Genomic DNA, 11,093 nt, shown 5'->3' with positions numbered 1-11,093 from the left:
GCGCTGAAGGGCCGTGTTTGCAACACCAAGTTTTTATTGTAATTTGAAAAAAAAAACAAAGAGTCAGCGGTCAGGTGAATACCGTTTGAGCTTTTGGTCAAAATAAGCCGAGCTAGCTTCGATAGTGTCTTAAACCGTTCTTGCCGAAATAGCCTTAGAGTATCTTTCAGTTGTCGAAAGGCTATTTTCGTAAAAGAATGGACAAGTTTGTAAAGTGTCATAAAATAATCCTCTTCGGCCTCAAAATTTGGAAGGGGCCACATTTGCAAAAAATAACCGTTTGGTTGCATTTGTCAAACGGAGAAAGGAAGCTGGCCGTTTGTTTTTGGAGTTTGTAAATCTTTTAATTAGAATATGTAGGTTGTTTGATTTTCAAGTTTGTAGGTCATCTTCAAACCTTTGAAACCTAGTTTATTTTAATTTGAAAATTGAAAAAAAATGATTAGTATTGTTTATCTTTTATTGGTCCGAACTACGCGAGGTCTGATTCATGCGGGGTCATGATACGTAGGCAATCTCCATAAGATTCTACCACAACAAAATAAAAAGGGTGGAATGGAGGGTTTCCGAAACACTTGAAAAGGCACGAGTAAAATACCAGCCGGGAGGATGCACGCGGTAGAAAAAAAAACATGTTAGAAATGGTTAACTGCCTAAGAATATTACGTTCCCCAATATGCAATTGCAATATCTGTTAAAACTCTAACGCTAACAAGTTTGTTATTTGTCCAATTCCAAACAGTTAGTTGTTAAAGCGTATTGGTACCATACCATTATCAAACAAGATCAAAAGGGATTATACCAGAAAGCATGACTGGCTCAGAAAATAGTGTTGAGTCGGAAAGGACGGCACATCAGATGCTGAAGGAGGCGATGGCCAATATAGAAAAAATGAGATTGGAAATGCATGAAATGCAGATAGCCATGGCTAAGGCGCAAAAGGGGCCCGAACCACTCGTCACTCCTACTTCCCCACCGGGACACACACCGGAATACCCTTCACCCGGCCCTTCAACGAGCTTCCCCGTTGCCCAATACTGCCAAGGGGAAACTTCCTATAATCCCCAAGCTCCACCACCCAAACAAAACCCTCCTCCGCCAATCGTCCCTGTCTTCGGGGCACCTCCGCCAGCCACGCTGCAAAGATCCTCCAGCGAGCCGGTGTTTCAGGCTCACGATACGCAATACTATCCCCCTGAGCCCACATTCCATGCACCAGAACCCCATACCTACAACCCGCACTTAGAGGTACCGGCAGAGATCGAAAAGCCGGTTAAAGTCCCAGAACAAGATGAGGTGATGAGGAAGTTCAAAAGCCTGGAGCAGTCCTTCAGGAACCTGCACGGATTAGGCAACCAGGTCAGCGTGGCCTACAAGGATCTATGCCCTTTCCCGGACGTCCAACTCCCGGTTGGGTTCAAGATGCCCAAGTTTGATTTATATAAAGGGCACGGTGATCCCATGGCGCATTTGCGGGGCTTTTGTAACAAAATGAGAGGGGCAGGCGGCAAAGATGAGGTACTGATAGCTTATTTCGGTCAAAGCTTAACTGGATCGGCACTGGAATGGTATACCCGGCAAGATTCCAGGAGATGGTACACTTGGGATGATCTGGCGCAAGCTTTCACGGGTCATTTTCAATACAATCTCGAGATAGTCCCTGACCGTCTCACATTGCTGAGGACCGGGAAGAAGCCCGGGGAAAGTTTTCGCGAGTTCGGGTTCCGCTGGAGAGAGAAAGCGGCCAGAGTTGATCCTCCCATGAGAGAGGGAGAAATGGTGGACTACTTCTTGCAAACACTGGATCCAACTTACTTTGGTCACTTGGTGACGACGGTTGGGAAGTCCTTCAATGAAGTAGTAAAGATATGGGTCATGATAGAGGAGGGTCTGAGGTCTGACAAAATCCTGAATTACTCGGCACTCAAGGCAATGACCCAGGCTATTCAGAGCGGCACGGGAGGTGCGCTGGGAAGAAAGAAGAAAGAAGAAATTGCCACGATTGAGGCAAGCAGTTGGTCCAGGTCTGGTAAACCATACTACAACCAACCCAGACCCCACAGACCAAACTACCCATACAGCCCACCACAGCACTACTATCCACCTCAAGAACCACACTTCTCCGTGCACCAAGCCCAAACATACACTCAGCCTCCGGTTCGCTCGCAATGGCGCGCGCTGGCTCCCCAGAACACACATACACCACCGCAAAACACCTATCCACCACCAAGAGCCTACAAGAACCCTCCAGGGGCAGGTTTTCGGGGAAATCAGGCTTTCAGAAATGAAAGAATACAAAGAACATTCACTGAGTTGGGGGAAACCTATACTGCCGTGTTCCACAAATTAAGGCAGTTAGGCTTGTTGAGTCCTGTTGAGCCCAGATTGCCAAATCCCCTTCCCAAAAATATGGACCACTCGGTAAGCTGTGAGTATTGTTCGGGGGCTCCCGGACATGATACCGAGAAGTGTTGGAAGTTGAAACATGCAGTACAGAATCTTATTGACACCAACAAGATTGAGGTTCAGACACCAGAGGCTGAAAACATCAATCAGAACCCGTTACCGGCACACCTTGAAACCCACATGATTGAGCTAGTGCACGAAGGAGGGAAGCTAAAGAAACCCTCACAAACAGTGATGATGATCCGTGTCGGTTCAAAAGAAATGTTAACCAGTGGAAAAGCGGTGGTATAGTTGGAAAAGGTGGATGCCAAGCCAGTTATAGTGTTGGGAAAAGGGTCCAACGAGGCAGATGTGCAGTTTGTGGGGTTGAAAGCAAAAATCAACAATTGAATGGCTACTCCTCTTCCTATGCGAAGGGAGTCTTGGTAGTGGGCTCTGATTTTCTTTTTTGTTGTCTGGATTATTCCAGGGTTGTAATCCAGATCTTTTTCTTGTGCTCGCCAAAGTCTGAAACCTTGCTATCCCGTATTTTAATAAAGTGAAAGTTTTTTTTCCTCATTCCTTATTTTGTTTTAATTTTTCTTCTTATTTTTCTCTTCTGAACAATTCTCTTTCTACTGGTTCTAATGACATGGCATGCACGACGGATCTTCAACCTAGTCTAAAAAAATCAATCTGATTTCGAACTTATAGTACAAGATTGTGATGATAAGTCGGAATACGATAAGGATGAAGCCTTCGAAGAAATTAACAGAGAGTTGAGCCAATTTGAAAAAAAGAGCCCAACTCAAATGACACGGAAGCCGTCAATCTAGGGGATGCGGATGACATCAGGGAAGCTAAGATAAGCGTCCACATGGAACCAAACATCAGGGAAGAACTAATCAAAGCACTTACTGAATTCAAAACATTTTGCATGGTCATACGACAACATGTCGGGCTTAAGCACCAATCTAGTGGTTCAAAAATTGCCCACTGACCAGGCATTACCCCCCGTCCAGCAAAATTGAGGAAGTTCAAAACCAACGTGAGTGGGAAGATTAAGGAAGAAGTGACCAAACAGCTGAATACTAAGGTTATTCGGGCCGCTCGATATCTTGATTGGTGGGCTAATGTGGTGCCAATGAAAAAAAAAGATGAAGAAGAAGACGGAAAATCCGAGGTGTGTGTTTATTATCGCAATCTAAACAGAGCAAGGCCGATGACGCTTTATGATCAACAGATATCGAAGGGAAATGCGTCGACATGGCTATCAATTCTGACGCAGTTAAGAGACATTATGATTTCTTGTAATTGTAATTGTTGTTTGTTTGTACTTAGCATTTATCAGAGAATGAAATGACGGAGTCAATTCTTTCTTCTATCCAAATGAAGGAAGTTGATCCCCAGCAGACAGAACAAAGGGATGATATTTGTGCTCAGAAAAGCAAAGAGCCATTATCCTCCCCAGCAGCTTCCAGAAGAATGAAGCATCGATTTGAAGGGATAAAATTCCCCAGCAGCGTTATCCTCAACAACGTTATCCTAAGAAAATAACACTTTTATCCCCAACAGTGTTAAGAAAAAAAAAATTAAATTTGAAGGAGGGAAGAAACGAGACTCCCCCAGTGGTATTATCCCCAGCAATCAGGCGTCCACTTGGAGAACAAGGAAGAGCAATGAAAGAAACAACAATCAGGCGTCCACCTGGAGAACAAGTAAGAGCAATGAAAGAAACAGCAGTCAGGCGTCCACCTGGAGAACAAGGAAGAGAAATGGAAGTATTAGCAATCTGGCATCCACCTGGAGAACAAGAAAAAGCACCAAAACTGGGGCAGAAGATTTTCTGCCATTGTCGAAAATTTTCTTGGAGGAACGAGGAAATCAATTCAAGTTTTAAGATATAGCAAGACAACACGATTCGAAGAAAAACAGTTGGAGGTAAGACAATTCCAAGATTTTGAAAATAGGATCATCCGCCCTCGAATAGGATATTTCGGGTTCATCCGCCCTCGAATAGGATATTTCGGGTTCATCCGCCCTCGAATAGGATATTTCGGGTTCATCCGCCCTCGAATAGGATATTTCGGGTTCATCCGCCCTCGAATAGGATATTTCGGGTTCATCCGCCCTCGAATAGGATATTTCGGGTTCATCCGCCCTCGAATAGGATATTTCGGGTTCATCCGCCCTCGAATAGGATATTTCGGGTTCATCCGCCCTCGAATAGGATATTTCGGGTTCATCCGCCCTCGAATAGGATATTTCGGGTTCATCCGCCCTCGAATAGGATATTTCGGGTTCATCCGCCCTCGAATAGGATATTTCGGGTTCATCCGCCCTCGAATAGGATATTTCGGGTTCATCCGCCCTCGAATAGGATATTTCGGGTTCATCCGCCCTCGAATAGGATATTTCGGGTTCATCCGCCCTCGAATAGGATATTTTGGGTTCATCTGCCCTTGAATAGGATATTTCGGGTTCATCCGCCCTCGAATAGGATATTTCGGGTTCATCCGCCCTCGAATAGGATTTTATTTTTCAAAGTTGTTGAAGTCAGGAGCCCCCCTGAAGAACAGAATGGCGATTTATTTTTGACATTATTGGTTGAAGTCAGGAGCCCCCCTGAAGAATAGAATGGTGATTTATTGGTTGAAGTCAGGAGCCCGCCTGAAGAGAGGAAAGACATTTCATTTTAGAAGTTGTTGTTGAAGTCAGGAGCCCGCCTGAAGAGAGGAATGACGTTTATTTTTAAAGTTGTTGATGAAGTTGGGAGCCCGCCCATAGAACATAGGCATACATTTCAATCTTTACATTTCAAGTGTTGAAGTTGGGAGCCCGCCCATAGAACAAAGGCATACATTCAGTCTTTTCATTTCAAGCGTTGAAGTTGGGAGCCCGCCCAGATAATAGAGGCATACATTTCAGTCTTTAATTTTCAAGTATTGAAGTTGGGAGCCCGCCCATACAACAGAGGCATACATTTCAAGATCAAGTCAGAGGACAATAAAACAAAGGGTTACAATAGGAATCCCCAGCAGAAAACAATAAAATTCCCCGGCACCGGGAAGCAGAAGGTTGCAACAAGAGGTCCCAGCACAAACTCAAGTGCATGTGTCAAAAAGAAGAAAAGCACCGGAAAAAATGCAAGCAGACAAGAAAGCAAGGCAACAAAAACAAATTGCAGTCTAGCCTAGCTTCTTGTATTCTTTTAAGCACGATGTAATAAGGAGATCAGTAAGCAGTAGTAATAGCATGCAACAACAGTAACATTGCAGTCCAACGGTAGTCCCAGCTACCAAAATTTCCCGAACTACATTGACCTGATTCCTGTTTAGCCCAGAATATGTAGGAAACCTTTGAAGCAAGGGTTCGGTCAAATTTTTTTCAAAAAAAAAAATGCTTCATACGGAGTACTCGGATGGGCAAAAATCGCTCGCTTTATCTTTGCACGAAAACCCTTCGTGTCTTCGGGCAAAGAGGGGCAGCTGTAAGCACGTGATTTTTGCCCTATATGAGAATTACTCCCAAAAAAAATTCAAAAATAAAATAATTTTTCTTGGTGTGCAATTTTTGTGATATTTTGTGATATTTTGTGTAACTATTTATATGTTTGTCTGTGCATGTTTATTTGTTAAATTATTAAAAATACAAAAAATATGTCGCATATTGCATGTAGGATTTAATTATATAATTGTTAGTAATTAAGTTTGTTTTACAAAAAATAAAAATTTACAAAAATAGGCATCGTTTGCATTTTTAGCATTTAATGTCCAAATATACAATTTTATGCTTAATTAATACTTAATTGTGCGTTAATTGTTATTGGGAGTTAATTTGCGCTTTGATAACTTAATTTAGTTCTTAAATATAGTATAAGTATTTTTATAATTTAGTTTTAGAAAAATAAAAGAAGAAAAGAGAGCAAAATATAAAGAAAGTCGGAATTGGGCCTCTTCTTCGATTTCAAGCCACAGGCCCAAAAAATGGCCCAATCTTCCCAAACGACCCAGTCCATTTCGAACTGGGTCGACCCAGTCCAGTACCAACAACCCAACTCCCCCTCTTCATTTTCATTTTTCATTTTTTACAAAAAACAAAAACAAAACAAAAAAAAAGAAAAACAAAGAAAACCCTAAAACTAAGAGACCCCCCCCCCCCTTCTATCTTTCTTCTTCTTCTTCCTCAAGCAAGACCCCATCCATGACTGCCCCCCACACACCCCAGCCTGCTCCATCCACACGGTCGGACCACCACCCTTCGTCCAACAACCTCCGCCCCTACCCACCATTGACGAGCTTGTCAAGCTCCCATGGTTGTCTCGTCCTCATCTTCTCGAAGGAGTAACATCACAGGCAGTCCAATGGTTGCTTTGTTTTCTTTTGAACGAGCCAGCTTGCTCCGTTGACACAACCGGACAACCACCAGTCTTTCGTCGACGTTTCAGTTCCACATTCGACGACCAACAACTCCGTCGCGGCTATTTTCCCTTCTCCTCCGAGTTGCTGTTTCTCCGCCATGGATGAGCACGCACAGGTGCGTCGACCAGCTCTACTGTGAAATGATGCTTCTTCTCCCCGTCGTCCTCCTCGACGGAATGCTGCTGCCATGGTTGTCGTTGCTGCTGCTATCACTGCTTGGACACCACTGCTGGGTCGCTGCTGCTGGGTCGTCGCCGCTGCTGCCTCGTCGCGGCAGTTGCTTCAGCTGCCCCCGACGCTGCCGCCTCACCTTCGTCCTCTTCACTTCGGCCTCGCGTACACGGATGAGTTTTGGTCGATGTCGTCGTCGTTGGTTGGTCGTTGTTCGTCGTTTCAATCCGGTTGGTAGATTTTGAATTTTATTTTTTGTCCGTACCTTGTTTTGATATTCTCGAATCTAAAAACGGCAAATGTTTGTTTTGTTCATGTCTATGGTTAGATATTTGATTTTTTGTTTTGTTCATGTTCATATGTTTTGTTAAGTTAATTTTCAGATTTCAAATGGAAATTTAATTAGTGATTTTTTCATGTTTATTTCATGTTTGATTTGTTGTTTAGGTAAAAGTTGTTAGTCTAATGTTGGTGAGATACAAATTGAAGTTTAATTAATTGTTTCTTCAATTTGTTTCATGTGTTTATGTGTTTCTAGAAATTGTTAATATTGTTAAGTTCAAGTTTAAGTTCATAATTGTTTCTTCGTCGATCTTGTTATTTGTCTTAAAAAGAATTTAGTTGTGTTGAAGGAAATATATTGATTTAATTGTTTGAATCCGTCATGCTTGTTGTGTAATATAGATTTCATTCATGTTCATACTTTGTTTGTTTTATCTTGAATCCGAAATTTGTGTAGCTTGATTTCTTGTTTACCATTTATGATTATTTCTTGAAATCGTCTCATAATCTTGTTTAAAGTTTAATATAGGAAGTGTTTGTTGTAGTGTTGTTAGAGTTAATCTTATGTTCAATATTATTGAATTTAGAAATCTAAATATACTTGTTTGATTGTTGTTGTTGTTGAATCCGAAAATAGGTTTGTTGTTGCTAAAAATATTGTTCAAACAAATTTTAGTTGTTCTTTGTTGTTCAATTTGTGTTCATGTGATATTGTTGTTATGATGTTCATCCGTGTTCATATTGTTGTTTGAATTTAGGTAAAAATTGGTCATATTGGCTATATTTTGGTTGAGTGTGATTAATTGATGTGTTATAGCTGATGGGGTAGTTTGGTAATTTGCAGTACGTTCAGGGGTAGTTTGGTAATTTCAGTAAGGTCGGAGGGGTAGTTTAGGAATTGTACATTTTGTAATTTTTTATGTAAAGCATGGGGGACAAAATAAAATGGGGTGGGTTGTGATATAATTGTTTAATATAAAGGGGGACAAGACAAAATTTAGTGGGGAGAATCTTGTATTTGTTTATGTTAGGCATGGGGGACAAAATATAATGGGGTGGTGTGATATGTTTATTTAATGTAATAGGGATGAGTGGGAAGATAATGGGTTTGGTAGAGAAAAAGTATTGATTTTAATTGATTGAAAGATTTATGAGATGGGTTATATATAGGAAGTCTTGAATCTGATATAAAAAGACGGACAGAAAGAGAATAAGAGAGAGAAAAAAAGGCTGAACATTTAAGAGAGAGAAAATTCCGAAAAAATATTTAAACTTTCAAATAAAAAAAAAACTAAAAAAAATATATTCTGCTTTCTTTCATTGTTTGAAATCAGCATTAATTGTTGTTGTTTCATAAAAGTTGGAAGCCTTTTGTTTTGGGATTACTACTCCACCAGTCTGTTATTGGGTTGTTACTGTTGCTGGGCTGTTGTTGCTGGGCTGTATTATATTACTGTTGTTGATTCTCATCTTCATCTTCTTTTGTTTCCAATACCAGGTACACGACTGTAATACTAGCTATTGCAAGCTAATAATGTGGAAGCATGAATACATATGAAGAATGAATTTTGAAGTTTTAATTTCGCTTTTCTTTGTTCCTTTTGTTGATTGTATTTAAGCTATTTTATGTATTATTGAATAATAATTGGAATAAGAAAAAATAACATAAGTTAGTCTTTAATCGGTTTGGCAAAATAGGTTAATTCATTAAGTTATGAAGGTTTCAAGATTATCAACAGTAGGTTAATCATGAATAAGTAGCTAAATTTAGCTAAGGCATGAATTCAAATTAAATTTCGTAAATTAGGCATTAAGGCATGATTTGAGTTCAAGCAAGATTAGAAGAATGTTTAAGTCTAATAAACTTTCTAATAAGCTTTAGTAATTATAGTTAAATCTAGTTTCAAATGGTTGTGAATAATTAATATCAATAGTTTTCTTTATATAACAATGCTGAGTTGTATTTGATTCTTTTGGATATTAGTTGTTGAACTTTTATTTTTATTTATAATTTCGAAATTAAGAGTAAAATTCCTTTTTCATCAATATTTGTATTAATCTAGCAATTAACATGTCATGTTTTCTTAAAATAATAAAAAGAAAAAAGCTAGTAATTAATTAGGATTTTCTTTCTTTATTTTAGAGACTAATTTTTATAGAAAATGTAGTCGCTTTAAGATTTGTCCATTTAAAATAAATGAGTGAGCCTCGCTTAATAAAATATATAGATCGCGGGGCCCTCAATAAATGTACATTTAATTGCTTAGAATTAGGGAGGAGCCGTTTTAGCAAATTTCACGGCCCTACCCAAAATAATGATACGCTAGTCGCTTTAGGCGCGTATTTAATAATGTTATTTTCTTAAATACGGGTGTGCATTTATGTAACCCAAATCCAAATCTCAACGGAGTCGAAATGTGTCGATAACCACGGGTGCATTGATTGCGACGTGGTTTGAAATATGTTTTCACAATGTTGCAATTCTTCGTAAAATAATAACAATAAATAAAAAAATAATAAAAGCGGTTGAAGGATAAAATTTGCACATAAGTTTGTAATACGTATTATATCAGATAACCAAGCCGAATATAACAGTTGAGCGACCGTGCTAGAACCACAGAACTCGGGAATGCCTAACACTTTCTCCCGGGTTAACAGAATTCCTTATCCGGATTTCTGGTGCGCAGACTGTAATATAGAGTCATTCTTTTCCTCGATTCGGGATTAAAATTGGTGACTTGGGACACCCTAAATCTCCCAAGTGGCGACTCTGAAATAAATAAACAAATCCCATTTCGACTGTCCTTTAATTGGAAAAAACTCATGTACCCTCTCGCGGGGCGGAAAAAGGAGGTGTTACAAGATTTATGGTATCCCAAGTCACCGGTTGAATCCCGAATCGAGGAAAATATTGACTCTGTTTAACAATCTGCGCGCCAAAAATCCGGATAAGGAATTCTGTTAACCCGGGATAAGGTGTTAAGCATTCCCGAGTTCCATGGTTCTAGCACGGTCGCTCAACTGTCATATTCGGCTTGATTATCTGATATAATACATGTTGAACATATGTGCGAATTTTAACTTTTAACCGCTTTTATCATTATTATTATTTTAACAGAGAATTGCAACATCGTGAAAATATATCTCGAACCACGTCACATCAATGTACCCGTGGTTATCGACATATTTCGACTCTGTTGAGATTTGAATTTGGGTCACATAAATGTGCACCCGAGTTTAAGAAAATAAATTGTTAAAGGCTCACCTAAAGCGACTAGCGTATCATTATTTTGGGTAAGGCCGTGAAATTTGCTAAACGACCGATCCCGAAGTCTATACAATTATTAACCATTTATTGAGGGCCCCACAACTTGTGCATTTTATTGGGTGAGGCTCATCTCATTTATTTTAAAAGGATAATCCCAAAGTGCCTACATTTTTTCTATTAAATTTGTCTCTAAAAAATGAAAGAGAAAAGGTCCTAATTTATTTACATGCTTAAGAGTTGTTATAGTCGGGTTCCGAACGCAATTTGTTAAATCAGAATGTAAGGACAATATGGACAGCCCGTTGGCCAACGTGGACCCAGGCCCAACGTGTATGGCACAAAACTGGACCTGGGCCATCTCATTCACATGTTACTACCTAGTTACATTATACTAGGCATGCTCACAGTTTGTCAAGTTACATTATACTTGGCAATCTAATTTTAATCCTAAACCATTTACATGCTGAAATTAACCAATAGTATCTAGCTAAACAATATTCCTACAAGTTCCGAAGCGGTCTATTCGTTTAATGAGCTAACTGTTGAATCTTTAAGAATAGTCTGAA

Source organism: Nicotiana tabacum, unplaced genomic scaffold (genome assembly GCF_000715075.1).
Source record: "Nicotiana tabacum cultivar K326 unplaced genomic scaffold, ASM71507v2 Un00048, whole genome shotgun sequence".
In the NCBI taxonomy this organism is placed as follows: Eukaryota; Viridiplantae; Streptophyta; class Magnoliopsida; order Solanales; family Solanaceae; genus Nicotiana; species Nicotiana tabacum.
Note: the sequence above shows the minus strand (reverse complement) of the source record.